The sequence below is a fragment of the Cynocephalus volans genome, chromosome 3, assembly GCF_027409185.1.
Source record: "Cynocephalus volans isolate mCynVol1 chromosome 3, mCynVol1.pri, whole genome shotgun sequence".
Lineage (NCBI taxonomy): Eukaryota > Metazoa > Chordata > Mammalia > Dermoptera > Cynocephalidae > Cynocephalus > Cynocephalus volans.
In genome coordinates, this window is record NC_084462.1 from 172,343,571 (window position 1) to 172,358,397 (window position 14,827).

The window sequence follows — 14,827 nt, forward strand, 5'->3', positions numbered from 1 at the left end:
CTCCTGGGGCTTGCTCAGTTCTCACAAACCCTTTGGCTGAGTGGGTCCTGCTGTCTGCCCTTGGGAGGAGTGGATAATGGGCTGGAGAAGGCTGGGAGTACGATTAGGGACACTCCTCGAGGAAACCAGAGGACTGAGGTCAAGGTGTCCCAGGCAACGTTAAAGTCTGTTCTTCAAGCTAGACCGAGGCGCCCGCCGCTAAAAATCCGTTAACAGTGGTTTCTGCCTGATTTGCAGTAGGATGTCGTAGAAAGAAGAGGGACTTTGGGATCAGATTGTCCTGGAACCCTGGCTCCACCACTGAACTCTCCTCATTGTGCTTGTCCTCACTTCTGCAAATGTGGACAGTGACACCCAGGAGGTGAATCAGATAGATGGCACGTGCACAGTGGTGCTTGACAGGTGCTCAGCAAAGGAGATGACTGTCATCATCACTATTTTTTTATTAAGTGAATTGAAGTTTGTTTAATTTATTTTCATCCCTAACATTTTCCGGAACCTTAGACATTCGCTCATTTGCCAGCAGATGACAAGTAAAAATGAACCCTAGTGGAGGCTCAGAGACAGCCCAGCAGAGCCAGCCCAGAGGTTAGGTGTCCTGCATGAACATAAGCGATAGTGACCGTGACTGTATAAATCACGATGATAGCATCTTTTTATGATGAGAAGTTGTTCCTAGTTTGCATTATGGGATTTAATGTTTCCTGGGGTTTGGCACTGGGCATTATGACTTAGAGCTGTTCTGCCTGGAATAGATCAAAGTAGCCCTGCCTCACTGTGCCTTCCATTTATCCAGGGAGTCCTGTTTGGAGAGGGGCGGTATCATCTGTCCAGTTAGGCAATGGTTGGTCCCCAGTGGCCTTGAGGTGGCCCTATTATTGGGCCTTCCTCCTGGGCAAGCTGGTGAGGTTCTGCTAGGTGGGGCAGGGAGGAGCATTCATTGGTTTATGCCCCCTTCTTCCACCAGAGAAAAACAAGGCAATATGAGCAGCGCCTGTTTCTCTGCCCCCAAGTTCCTGTGTCATCCTTGCCAGCAGTCAGAGGCCAGAGGCCACCATTTCCTGGAAGAGATGTGGGCCTACCCTGCCGCTCCACCCCCTGCCCCTCCCAAGAGTGAATGGGTTCCTTGTTCTCAGACGTAGAATAAACTGGACTGTGGGTGGCAAAGGCACATTGTCCCTGCCTTGGCAGAGAGAATTATGGATGCCTTGGAAATAATGCCTTGGCTTCTTGGACCCTGTCACAGACAGTTCCGCTGTGCAGCCTCTGAGTAGCTGGGGGTCATCCTGAAGACAATTGGCTTGGAATCTTAGAATGTCCCAGCTGGAAGGCCATCAAGTTGGACTCTCTGGGATTGGTGCAATGCCCTCTGGGAGGCCAAGTCATTGCATGGTTGGCTGTGCCTGTGTTGAATGCCTCAGTCTCTACACAAGTGCAGGAGACAGGAAAAGAGCCCTGGAGATCTTCCAGTCCTGTCTTCTCCTAGTTTCCCAGGGACATCTGGTCATCACAATTAGAGGAGGGGTGCTACTGTCATCTAACAGGTAGAGGTCAGGGACGCTGCTGAACATCCCACAGTGCACAAGTCAGCCGCCACCACAAAGAATTATCTAGCCCAAAATGTCAATTGTGCCAAGGCTGAAGACCCCTGATCTAGCCCAAAGTCACTCCTCCCACTGAGCAGATGGGCATTTGAGGTCCAGAGAGATGAACTGACTTGCAAAAGTTCAAAGGGTTTTAGTGGCAATGCCAGAACCCCTGTTGTGTGACCTTGATCTTTAGAATGGGCTGCTTGTCCAGATAGAGAAAGAGATGCCCAGGCAGGAGCTCGTTGCTAGGTCTGCCCATCTCGGTATGTGCCATCCTTTGGACAGGCCAGAATCACAGAAGTTGTCCATGGTATTGCCACAGCAGGGTTTGTGTGGGCCTCGGGCCTGGCCCCTTTTCACTACAGTGGCCTTCGAGGAGGCAGGAGCCACGGGCAGCCCTCTGCTTTGTTACTACCTCAAAGACATAGTGACCGCTTTTTAGATCCAGGTGTTCCACTCACCAAGCCGTGTGGCTACGAAAGAGAGAGCAAAGGCGCCAAGGGTGGTTGGAATGTGCCTGGCTCAGGCTGCTCAGCAGAGAGTTGAATTGTTGGGAGAGGGGCTCCCGCCGCTGTGCTGTTCTCGTTGTCATGGGAAGTCCCCACAGTGGCCTCAGAAGCCCCGACTCTGCCGCTTTACTCACAGCTCTGTGCTTTGCCTCTTTGACCCTTAGGAACCCTCAGTTTCCTTCTCTATAACATAGGACTAATAATTCCTGCCTTGCCTGTTTCAGTGGGAGGGGATCTGAGAATCAAAGAGAAACATTTAAGAAAAATGTGCTTTGAGAACAGACAGCACTGGCGTCACACACGTGGCTGTCTCAATTGGTTTTCAGTGGGGGAAGAAGACTGCCCTTGGCTGCCTTTTTGGAAAGAGAAGTGGAACACCCACCTCCTGTCATTCTGGCCCAGTACCATCCGGTACACTGTGTGGAGATGCAAATGATCTGTGTCTGTGCAGTATGGTAGCCACTAGCCGCGTGCGGCTAACGAGCACTTAAAATATGGCTAGTGCAGCTAAGGAAGTGAATTATTAATTTTACTTCATTTTAATTGATGTAAAATTAAATTAAGGTGTCTAGTGGCTACTGCATTGGACATGCACCTCTGGACCACCAGTATGGATATTTTTTCCTCTTTAAATACTATGATTTTGTCCCAAAGACACAGATATTTCGGGTTTCTTCCTTTTTGAACTGAACAGCAGTGATTTTTCTCAGCTGTGCCATCATCCCTCTTTGGCCCCTACCTGGACGAAAATCATTCTTAGCTTCCCTCAACAAGGACCCTTTTAAACAGGATTTAGGCTCTGTCCATAGAACTAGCAAAGAGAGGTTCTGAGATGGAATCGTCCAGAACATAGGACGTTCACATGCATCTCACTGGGATATCACTTCATCTTTGTTTGGTGCTTCAGAAGGCAGGCCAGGAGCTTCCAGCACCCCGGTGACCTCATGTCTGGGGTTCCTGACATGGAACCTGCTCTCAGACCCTGACACAAGGATTTTTAGAGGATGTATCCCCCGGGGAGACTGGTAAGGCAACAGGTGGGACAGGGAGTTTCAGCCTGATCCCAAAGGGGAACTCTGGAGGGCTGTTAAGCTTCACAGGTGTCCCCAACCAGTGGCTGGACCTTCACACTCAGCACTTGTCAGTCACTGGTTAAGACACTCTGGGGGACCCCATCTTGTGCTTAGCTACTCCAGCAGCCCTAGCCCAGTGTCCCAAAGAAGAGCTGCAGGTGCCCCAAAATGTCAGACATGTAGTTTCAGGGACCCTTTTCTGCATCCAGAGCAGAGTCCCCTGCATCCCAGCCAGCAGGTGGGAAGCAGCTCCCACCAACCTTCACGAGAATGTTGTTACCCCTTTTGTGAATGATTCTAGGGGTTGAATGTGTCTCCCAAAAGTTCATGTATTGGAAACTTGACCCCCATTTAATAGCATTAACAGGGTGGGAAATCCAATTATGTATGGTATTTGAAAGGTGGGGCCTTTAAGAGGTCATTGGATCCCAGGGCCCTGACTTCATGAATGGGTTAATCCATGAATGGGTTAATGATTCAATGGGTTATCAAGGAGTGGTTCTGATGGCTTTATAAGGACAGCAAGTGAGCATGTTAATGCTCTCACTCCTACCATCCTCACCATGGGAGAGCCTGCTTCACCACCCAGAAGAAAGCCCTCACCAGATGTGTTCCCTGGACCTTGGATTTTCCAGCCTCCAAAACTATAAGAAACGAAGTTTATTTTCTTTATAAATTACCCAGTTTCAGGTATTCTCTCATAAGCAACAGGAAATGAAATAATACAGGTGGGAATCTGAGGCTTGTAAAATCTGTGCTTTCTCTGGGGGTCACTTAGCAGGTGCAGAGTGGCCAAGTCAGGATGCAGACTTGGTTCTGTCTGTCTGCTGTGCTTTACTGTCTCACCACATTGTCACTGTTGAAACTCCTGGGCAGGATAGAGCCCTTTGCCACATGCTGAGAGACTCCCACCAGGCCATTGGTGTGATATTCGGAGTAAAGGGCCCTTCTAGAAATAAAATGGGAGGAGTGGAATGTTTACTCGCAAAATACAAATTTGGGTACAATTTCAGGATCCTCTGAGATGAAATGGGGCACATTCAGGGTGGTATGACTACAGACTTTTCAGGGTACTCTCAGACCGCTCTTCTAAGCTTCTGTTAGAATCTCAGATAAGATTCCCTTAAGTTAGGGGTAAACAAATGTTCTGCAGAAGGCCAGATAGTAAATATTTCAGGCTTTGCGGGCTGTGCAGTGTCTGTTGCAACTACTCAGCCCTGCTGATGTAGCATAAAAGCTGCATGGACAATATGTAAACGGATGTGTCTGTGTCCCAATAAAACTTTATCTGCAAAACAGGCAGTAGGCTGGGTTCGGCCATCAGGCCAGAGTTTGTCAACCATTTCTCCAGGTTGCCCCTGAGCCCCTCTTCAAAACAATTACAACTGTTTAGACAGAGCAGATTCTACCTGATGGGGATCCATGAGGCCCCCTTCATCCTTTACGTGCCCTCTTTAAGAGGAGGAAGTGATGCAGGATCTATTGAGCGTCAACGAGATGCTGGGGCTCTGCTGGGCATTTGCTACTCGTATTTACCATCGGGAGCATTTTCCCATCCCAAGGTCATGAGCCTCTCACAAGCAAAGATGAGCTTATTATTTTCAGTCTACTCACATTGCCTCTCCAGTCAGGGCATTATTATTTTTTGTTTTATAGTTTCCTGTTGTTTGTGCCTGAGGCACGCACACAGTTAAGTGTCTTGGTGAGGCAGGAATCACAGTCTGAGTTTACTTAGTGATTCTTTAATTCAGGTCCCTTCTCCTGTAGATTATAAGTGTCATGAGGGCAAGGTCGGTCTGTTTTGCTAACCACCATGTCCCTAGTATCTAGCACAGTGCATGGCACAGAGTAGGCTCTTAAGAGCGATGTGCTGAGTGACCGAATGGATTAGCACTTGAATGGTGAGGAGACAGCGGCAAGAGGGTGGGCTCAAGTGATCACCCAGACGTGACAGCATTTTGTCACCTCTTAACATCGCGGCACAGTTTTAAAGCTGGCGACCTTCTGCACAGCAGTGCCTCTGTGGTCCTGGGTGGGAACAGAAGCCTCAGCCAATCTGGGGAGGGGACCGAGGGCAAGGACCAGAAAAAGGGCGTGCCGCGACTACTAAGAGTACGTGCCGTTGACTAACAAGTCTTTGCCTTAAGGAGCCTAACAAAGAGGGTTGTTTGGGCAAAGAACAAGGGGAGACGTTTTCTTTCATCACCACCAGAAGCATAATTAATTATACCAGGCAGTGACCTGCTGTTCTCAGCTCCTGCCCCAGCCTCCATCCAGCTCTTTCTCTTGCTTTGGGAAAAGCCATGGCTACCCTCGCCATAGAGACAGAAGCCCAATTCATAATTTTCCTTTCTAATTAGGCACAGGAACGATGGAGACAATTACTAATAATATATGGGGTTTTTTTTTAAATGCCCCCTCAGGGGCCGAGCCTGAGAACAGTGCCCTCAACGATAAGCAGCCACTGCCACCACACTGGGCTCCGTGCCCAGGACACCCAGCAGAAATGAATGACGCAGAGGAGTGAGAGGCCCGTGGAGCACGAGCAACAGGTCAGGAATCACAGATGGAAGGATCCAGAGCCCCTCACCCAGGCATCAGTGGGGAGGTCCCAGCCACCAGCAAGGGGGAGCAGAAAGACTCAGGGTGCTAGCTGCCGTGCCCCCATTCCTTCCCTTGCTAGCCTAGGCCAGCCCAGATAGAACCCCTGCATGGTGCTGCCCTCTTTCCTCCACCTTGTAGGGCTCAGCTTGAATGTCATCTCATCGAAGAAGCACCCCCAATGCCCCAGGTGACACCGATCTTCCCCTTCCCCATACAGTGTAACTCACGCTCATCACCTCATCTCATTTTCTCCAAAGTGTTTCTTTCAGCAATTCGTGGCTCCATGTGGATTTGCTTGTGTATTTTTGTCCATGTACCAGTCACAGGTTGGCCCTGGAGCCAGACTGTCTGGGTTCACATCCAAGCTCCAGCACCTGCCCAAGTGAAGTTGGGCAAATTCCCTTCACCTTGTTTCGTGCCTCAGTTTCCTCATATGGTCAAGCACGGTCCTCCATCCCTGTGAGCACCCTTCACCCCCTCGCCCTGTGCTCACTTCATCATACACGCTAGACCTAACCAGTCTCAGCTCTCCCGCTCCCGGCCTGCCCTAAGGTGGCCCTGTGCAGCTGAAGGGGCTGGAGCAAGATGCCACTCTGGAGCTCGCCTGGCCTTATGTTCACAACCTCGAGCCTCGCGGTGCCCTGCGCGTCGTCCGTCCCCCAGTCCACCCACTCAGCCCCTGCTCCTCGCTCTCAGTGGCTGGCTTCCCTCTGCACTGGGAGGACTGATGCATCCAACGCCTGTCACCAACCCCTGCAGCACCTGGACCCACACGCTGTCCTCCCACCTTTTCCACACCTCGGGCTCCATCCAAAGACCCTCTGCCGCCTACACGCGGCCCGTCCTGGCTGACTTGCTCAGGGCACTGTCCACTCCTTCCCTGCCAACCCATTGCACACATGCACACACATTCACTGCCTCCCACCTTAAAACCCTCCTCTCACCTCACCTCTCCACCCGCCACAGCCGCACGCTGCTGCTCCCTTTTGCAACCAAACTCCACCAGCGACTAGTGCATGCTTGCTGTCTCCATTTCCTCCACCACGTTCTCTGTTCACCTGCCCCAGTTAGGCTTCCTCCCCCAACTCCCCCGAAACCACTTCGCGGTGGACAACAGCTCCAGCCAGCAGTCAGGTGTCAGCCTCATGTACTTGGCCATCAGCTGCAGTGGACACAGTTGGCCTGTTCCTCTCCTTTGATGTCCTTCCCTGACTTGGTGGCGGGACTGCACATGGCCATGGCCCCCTTCCTCGCTGGTCTCTCACTCCACTGCTCCTTGGACTTCCCATGCGGAGGTGCGTCCAGACTCAGGTCTGGACCCTCTTCTCTTCTCTGCACCCCCTCACTTGATGGGCTCAGCCAGCCTCAGAGATGGGTGCCGACGACTCTCACATTTACACCTCCCACCTGGCTCAACTCAGAATCCAGACTCAGCTGCTTGCTCACCGTCTCCCTTGGTGTGTATGGGAATTTCAAACTTGACTGTTGACCTCCATGCCCTGCAAAGCTGCCTTGCCCCAGTCTTTCCCAGAACTGCATGACCCCTAAACCAATTAGGGGCAGAAGGACTGAAACAACCAGATCTGCCTGAGACCACCAAAAACCCACCTTCTAGGCTGGATCCACCTCCCTGAGGGAGGCGGGGTGTATACAGGAGAAGACTCTCGGTTCTGCTAAGGAGTGGGGGAAGAATATGGGTAGGCAGCCAAGGGGGGTCTGTTGCCAACTCTCTGATTGCTTATCTCACTTAATCTTTGCACCAGCCTATGGGGGAGGTTCTGTTATTTTCCCCAAATTTATGGTGAAAGTAACTGAGATTAAATCTGACAGACTAATGACTTGTCCAAAGTCAGAATCCGGATTTTAACTCTAGGTCCCTCTGATTCAAAGCCAATGCAGATAATGACTGTGCTGAACTGGACAACTGATACCCCAGGGAGGAGAAGCCCTCCAGGTGGGGAGGTAGCCCTGATAACCCAGCAGGAACCAGCACAGGCCTGGAGTCAGGGAGAGGCAGTGGACAAGAGGAGGGGCAGGTGGAGGGGATCAGGGGAGCAGCCACAGGATTGGGTGCTAATAGCCTAGCTGTGGGGCTCAGACAGCAGAGGGAATGCCCAGGCTGAGGCTGGGCCTGAGGCTGGGAGGAGGTCAGGGCCAGGAGGCCCAGCTCACTGTTGGATGCTTCCAACACAGAGGGCCAACCAGACTGGGGGTCTCAGAGATGATGCACACGTGGGGCAGGTGCTGAGGGCACAGAGTGTGTCTTCAGGGCCCCTTGTACAGCAGTGAGGGGAGGACTGAGGGCCCCAGGCAACTCTCCCGGGGAAGCCAGCGAGGGGTCTGTCCTGGCTGGCTCTTGGGTTTGCGCCATTCTGAAGGCCCAAGACAGTCCTGGTGTAGTCTGGCTGAACCCCTCGCCAGGGGCTCAACAAGGCTTTATGCGATTCTGTGGACCCCCAATTTCCAGCTCCAGAGGATGAGAGCAGGGAACGCTCAGCACGGCCGCCCCCCACAACCCAGCTGGGGGCAGCAGGCAGGGGGCGCCTGCATGGGGCTGGAGAGCAGTGTGAGCCTCCAGGAGGGCTGCAGAAGGGGTGGGGGGAAGAGACAGATCAACCCCAAAGAGGGCAGAGGAAAGCCCCCAGGAACTCTGCATCCTCTGGGAGGCTAATTTTGCCTCTCTTTCTGTTGGGGGTGCTTTCTACCTGTGGAAGACAGGGCCTTCCTGCTGTGGGAACTCTTGGTTTGAAGGAGGAATTAGGAGGGCTTATGAAAAATAAGATCTCTGTGCTGGACCCAGTAGCCTGAGCCAAGTTCCCATCGCCAGAGAAGGGCTGGAAGGGTCCCCACGCTGAGCGCGGATGGGCTCTGTGTTCACTAGAGCAACACCAAAGATTTTCGATTTCTCTCTACAAATGGAGACTTAATTCAGAGGCTGGCATAAGGCACAAGGTTCGATTTTGTATTTGTGGTTTTCAAGTCCAGGCCATGTACTCTGGTATGTTCAGGCTAAGAAATGAGTGAGCGGCCCCACACCCAAGCTCCCCCGGCCCATGGGGAGTGGACACCCTGGCACAGGCCTCCCCGTGGGTACCCTGTGCCCATGGAGAGCAGCGGCTGAGAGTCAGTCCCTTGTGTCCCAGAGACAATGGGCTCTGTGTGGGGGCGGGACATGAAATAGGGAGGCAGAGGCCCTGCCCCCAGCCGATCCTTCCTTAGTGAACTTTGGATCTGTGTCAAGCAGGCCAATGGGGTGGGGCTGGGAGCACCGAGGTAGGGAAAGGGTTGTCAGCCCGTGAAGGAACTTCTGCGAAATCCTCTCCTTTGAGAGCTGAGAGATGGGAGGACCTGGGTCTGGTCCCTGTGTGGCCTTGGGCAGGCCCCTCTTTCTCTGAGCCTCAGTTTCCTTCTTTGTCCAGAGGGTCTATGAAGCAGATTCACATGAGTCTCTGGCAGAGCTCCCAGCCCCTCGCTGTCCTTGTGAGCCAGATGAAACCAGTGGATGTTTTAGGTGAGCTGGGGGGGGGACAGGGACAAAGAGCTAGCGTGCTCATAAATACTCTGAAACAGGTGCTCACCTTTCAGTGTGTGCTCTGAGTCCACATGTTTGCATTGTTCCTAGATGTGCTGGACAGTGTCCTCAAGACCCTCAGGTGGGCAGGAGGGAGTGGGCAGAAAGGGGCCGTCCACCCTCTAAGGGCCAGCTGTCTGCTTCCAATGCCCAGTGCCTGGTGGCATCACCAAGCCCATCCAACCCCAAGACGGAGAAATGCCTCCCAGCCGAGGCCAGCATCTGCCATCAGTTCCCACAGGAAAGGCTGAATTTGTCCTCTCTGGTCTGGGAGGCACATGCATGGACGTTAGACTCTTGAAGGAGACTGAGACTGATCTCCACAGTGCAGGGTCCCTGGACAAGCCGGCACTAGACAGAATTGCCAGCATATGGCCCGCCGCTGGGCTGGGAGCTGGGCTGCTGAGGAAGCCAGAAGCAGGAGCACACGACTGCAGGTGGCGCCTCCTCACCTGACCGTAATTAAGGCCAATTAAGCACATGGCCCTTTCAGCTCCTGGGGAAGTCAGCAAACACTCAGGCGGCCTGGGTGTGAGTCACCAAAGACTTTGTAAGTTAGAGGAGAAACATCTAATGAGGCCCAGAGGCCCGCAGCACGCCCACAGTGTCACCAGCAGCGCCCAGCACTCAGGCTGTGCCCAAGAAACAGGAGCTATGTGAGTGACGGCCAGCCTCTTTGAGCGGTCACACACAGGGTCAAGAGGCCCAGTGTGGATAAAGCCTCCGTCTCATGATGGAAAAGTAACTGTAAAACAAAGAACATAGCGATTGCTCCCTCCTGCTAGAACCAGACTGCATTACCATTGAAAGATGCCTTGCCAAGCTGAGATGGTTGCAAACCTACTCGCTGTTCCTTTGATTCAGTCATCCCTCACTCAGTTGCTCCCATCAGTCAAACACCTCTAACAGCTGGTCACCCATTAATGTGTGCTGAGTTGACCATGAGTATTGTTGCAAGCCTATGTGTCCTCAGTTTCCCCACTTCTAAAAGGGGAACACACGCGGGCTATGCACCTAGTGCCTGGAAGTTGTCACTGGGTAAATGATGGTTGCTACTCCTGGTACCCACAAAAATACTGCCTCCGTGGTCTCATTTGATAGTCACAAGACACTATGAGGAATATAGGGGAAGCGTTTGTCATCAAGAGTTGCTGAAGGGACCACAAGTCCCCCAGGGGAATCTCTTTGGTCTCCTCAGCCTCCTTGAATTACCATTCAGATGGGCACTTCCGAAGCTCCCCATCCCACCTGCCTCTTTCCAGACACCTGTAGGTGTATCTTGATCTCTTTTCTGATTCTGTTACAGCACTTGCCATGGATGACATGCAGGTGTACTTATATCTCCGTTGGTGTATTTGTTTACTGTTGGCTTCCTCTACTCTGCTCGTTCCCTTGGGGAAAGACCCCATCTGTCTCGTTCTCTCCCTGGACTCTCAGTTCCATCTCCCCAACTTGCGGAGCTGGCCGGGCCCTGCCTGGCTTCTCCCTCCTGCACCACTGCTGGGAATCTCCTCCAGGCAGGAAGCTGGGCCAGCGGGACACGCCCCTCACTTGTTTCCGATCTCTTGGAGAATCACTGTTTTTCATTGCCTGATGGCCACCGTGTTGAAGACCACTGTTTTGTATATTTGGTATGGTTTTTTGGATGTTTCAGGTGGAAGGGCCCCTGTTACTCCATCTTGGCTGGAATCAGAAGTCCCAGAGCTTTTAAGGGTGACTTTCTTAACTGAAAAGAAAGCAGTTCCTCTGATAAGGCAAAACTGAGCCTGGGTGGTTCTAAATTGCTCTCTCTGGTTGCCAGTGCCATCATCTTTACAGGCGTCAGGAGCGCTTAATGAATACAGCAGACAGCCTCATGGAGTCTCAGGAGAGAGGGTGTTGTGACCCTGAGATGTCAGGACAGCTCCTGCCCTGTTGTCATGTTTGCAGAATCTTGGCTGGGAGCAAGAGGGGGTGACGGAGGAGACAGAGCTTGGGCAGCCTCATTCCTGGGACTTGACACTCTGATTGTCTCAGCCTTCCCTGTCTGACCACCTGCCTCTCACAGCCTCCGCCTCACCCCTGAACCACCTTAGCACTGTATGATTTCCTCCCTGCAGCCACAAATGACTTTCACCTTGCATATTAGTGATTTGTGCATGTCTCTTCTCTTGGGGACTGCCCGCTCCTTGAGCAAGGCAATCAGATCTTAGTCGGCGTTGTAATGGTCCACGGGGCAGCTGGCACCAGACCTGGTAAGGGCACAGTCTGTGTCTGATTCATTTTTGTACTCCCAGCTCCTAGCACAGTGCTGGGCACTGAGCGTGCTCAGTATGTTTGGTGGATGGATGGATGATGGATGAGTGCCTGCATGATGTGATCTTCTCAAATGTGAACCATCAGTCTGCACACATGATAAGCTGTCTGATCGCCTCTTCAAAGAGGTAGTGGCTGTGCCCAGCCAATGGGACATTCAGGCAGGAACAGACCTGGCCTGCAGCCCAAAGATCAGGGTCTCGACCCTGGCCCCTGGGCAAGTTGCTTCTTGATCCTGAGCCTCCGTATTTATTCTCTTTTCTGAAACACGCCTCTTAGGCTTCCTCCAGCTCCAACATTCTCTAATTGACTTTGTCGAGGATAAATAAGAATGCATTCTTTGAACACAACAGCTGGTTTTCTAAGAAAAATCCAAAATTTATACTTCAAATAGATTTCACAAAATGCCTCTTTTCTCGTCTGTTAGCATTTTTTTGCCTTGAGTAATTTCCTCACATGCATGTGGTGATCAGTACACTGCTGAATATTAGAGGGAGACCCCTCTGCAGGACACTCTCAACCACCAGCAGGAAAATTCCCACCTCATTAACAGAGAATGTAAAGAAAAGAGGCACTGTGAAATTCAGTGCTAACTTCCAAGTGAGGCTTACAATCAAGTTGATGGAATTTCTCAACAGGGGCCCTGTTGGCATTTTTCAGGGGACAAGTCTACCTTCTGTGGGAATAGCCAGTTCATTGTCATTAACATCTACAGCTGCTGGGATCACTCATTGTGGCAACCAAAGACAACCTCCCCATACTTCCAAGTGCTTACTGGAGGGGGTGCAGCCCCTGGCTGAGACCACACACTGGTAGATCTATCCCCCAGCCACAGGAATGTCAGATAACCTTCTGTGGGCTACTGCTGGGCAGGGATGGCTCTGGGGACTTGCCCAGAGGTGTTACAGCCTGAGGTACAGTCACAGAAACCAAAATTGCTTCCCTTTGCAATTGAGTGAAAAGGAGGAAGCAAACCTTTGGGGTTTGGGGGCCCAATGTAGACAGAATAGCCTTGGATGATAAGGTAGCCTTTCTGACTTTTCAGCAGTAGCTGCTGCTGTAGGGAAAGTGGGGCCTGTATCTGCACTGAGTCATCCTGGGAAAAGTCAGCCAAGCCAGGGACACCCCAAAATAAGGAATTGCGGGGAAAGGATGTTGTCTTTGATATTTCACCAAAAAAGCATTGAAATTCATTATGGGGAAAAGGGGAATCGTTCTGGTCCTCCTTCCCCTTATTTTAGAGTTTATTCTTATTTTGAATGTTATATCCTATATCTTTTAGTGTTGGAGTTTCTAGAGGCCTGATCCTGCCCTGGCTGAGAGCAGCCCAGTGGCATCCATGTCCCAGCCATTTCTCAGGAAACATTTCTGATTCTACTCTGTCTCTATGACATCTGAGGTCCACCCCTCGGGACCTTGCATTTGTTAATGGGATTTTCAACCAGTGGGAAGCACGTAATGGCTTCCTGGATCTCCTAACCCAGCTGCAACAATTCAGTAACCACTCCCTTCCTTCTGTTTTCTTTCCATCTTTTTTTATTCTGCACCGAAGTGTACAAACTGCAAGCAGTTGGGAACAGCAGCTTCGCAATTCCTTATAAAGTCAATCATACACACACCATAGGACCCAGCAGTCCCACTCCTAGATGTTTATCCAAGAGAAATATGAAAACATGTCTATACAAAGACTTGCATGCACCTTTGTTCACTGTAATCAAAACCCAGGAACAGCCTAGGTGCCCATCAACAGGTGGATGAATAAACACACCACAGTATGTACGTATGATGGAGTACTACTCAGCAGTAAAGAGGAAGGAACCACTGAGATGTGCAGCACATGGATGAATCTCAAAAACACCATGCTAAATAAAGGAAGGAAACAAAAAGAATACATACCACATGATTCCATTTATATGAATGCTAAGAACAAGCAAATCTAATCTGTGATTTTAGAAATCAGAATAGTGGTTGCCCTCAGGGTGGGGGATGACTAGAACGCAGCACAGGAAAGCCTTTTGGGGTGTTGGAAATGTCCTATGTCATGACGGAGGTGTGGCTTCCAGTGGTACATGCATTTGTCAGAGCTGATCAGATGGCACACTTAAGATGTGTGCATTTCACCAGATGTAAATTACACCTCAATAGGAATAACAGTAATAAGGAAGCACAATCCACGCCATCCTTTGGGAAGCCATCCACCTGTTCCCCACGTACTGACGCACCCCTCCAGGTGCCTCTTTTGGAGTGGACACAGAGTCTGGGGCATGGTTTTGATTCTTTTGCAGGCATGTCTTGAAGACCTGCCCAGAGATAGTACTGTCTGTCTGTCCATCCGTCCATCCCCTTCTCCCTCCCTCACCATCCCCTTCTCTATTTCTGTTCTTCTTCCCTCCCCCCCATCACCTCTTTTCCTCCCATCTTCCCTCCTTCTCTGTCTCTCTCTCTCCCATTTCTTTTGCAATTCTGGGCACTTCTTTCCAGTTGCTTCTGGGTCTTCCCAGAACCTCTGGGATGAGGCTGTGTGGTGTCTGCTTTTCTCAGAGGAAAGTGAGCCGGCCTCAACTACACCTGTCCTTTGGGTCTATTCCAACACAGCCCATGCCAAGAGGGGAGGACAGGTTCACCCCAAGGACTCCGTGGATTGAATAAGAATGGGAGGGCCCTGTAGCACCCAGGGTCAGGTGCTTTATCAATGACAGACTTTTCCAAACTGTGGCCACCCCCATGCAAACTGAGATGGCTGCAGGCATGCATTACCCGGGCCAAATCCAAGGAGAGAGCCTGCCTCCTGCAAGAAATTAGCTTAAGAAACTTTTTCTCCTTCCTGCCCCAGCGTCCCCTGTGAGCCCTGCTCCCCACCCCCACGTGCAGAAGAATTGGATTTAATGCCTCAACTGAGAGAATGAGATGTTCTGTTATTTTTCATGGGAAATTAAACCCGACCCTGCTGTCAGTTAGCTCATGCCAAGGGTGGATGGATGGCCTGGGGCGCGGCTCTTAACCCCTGCTCTGAGCACACCAGGGCAGGGACAGAGGCACTTGGAGGCCAGCCTGGCTGGGGGCCAGCCATGATGTCATCTTCTGCGGGGTGGGGGTGGGTACGGCAGGAAAGGTCAGAGAGTTTTCATCCAGGTGATGGAGAGCAGTGAGCATTGGTGTCACCCACGACAGTGCCACCTCTGATGC

The 14,827-nt window shown here is 51.5% G+C and overlaps 1 protein-coding gene across 1 annotated transcript in view; it reads left to right on the plus strand.

The window, feature by feature from the left end:
- PRIMA1 (proline rich membrane anchor 1) overlaps positions 1-14,827 on the plus strand; it is a 59,106-nt gene that overhangs the window by 30,504 nt on the left and 13,775 nt on the right. The window lies entirely within an intron of this gene.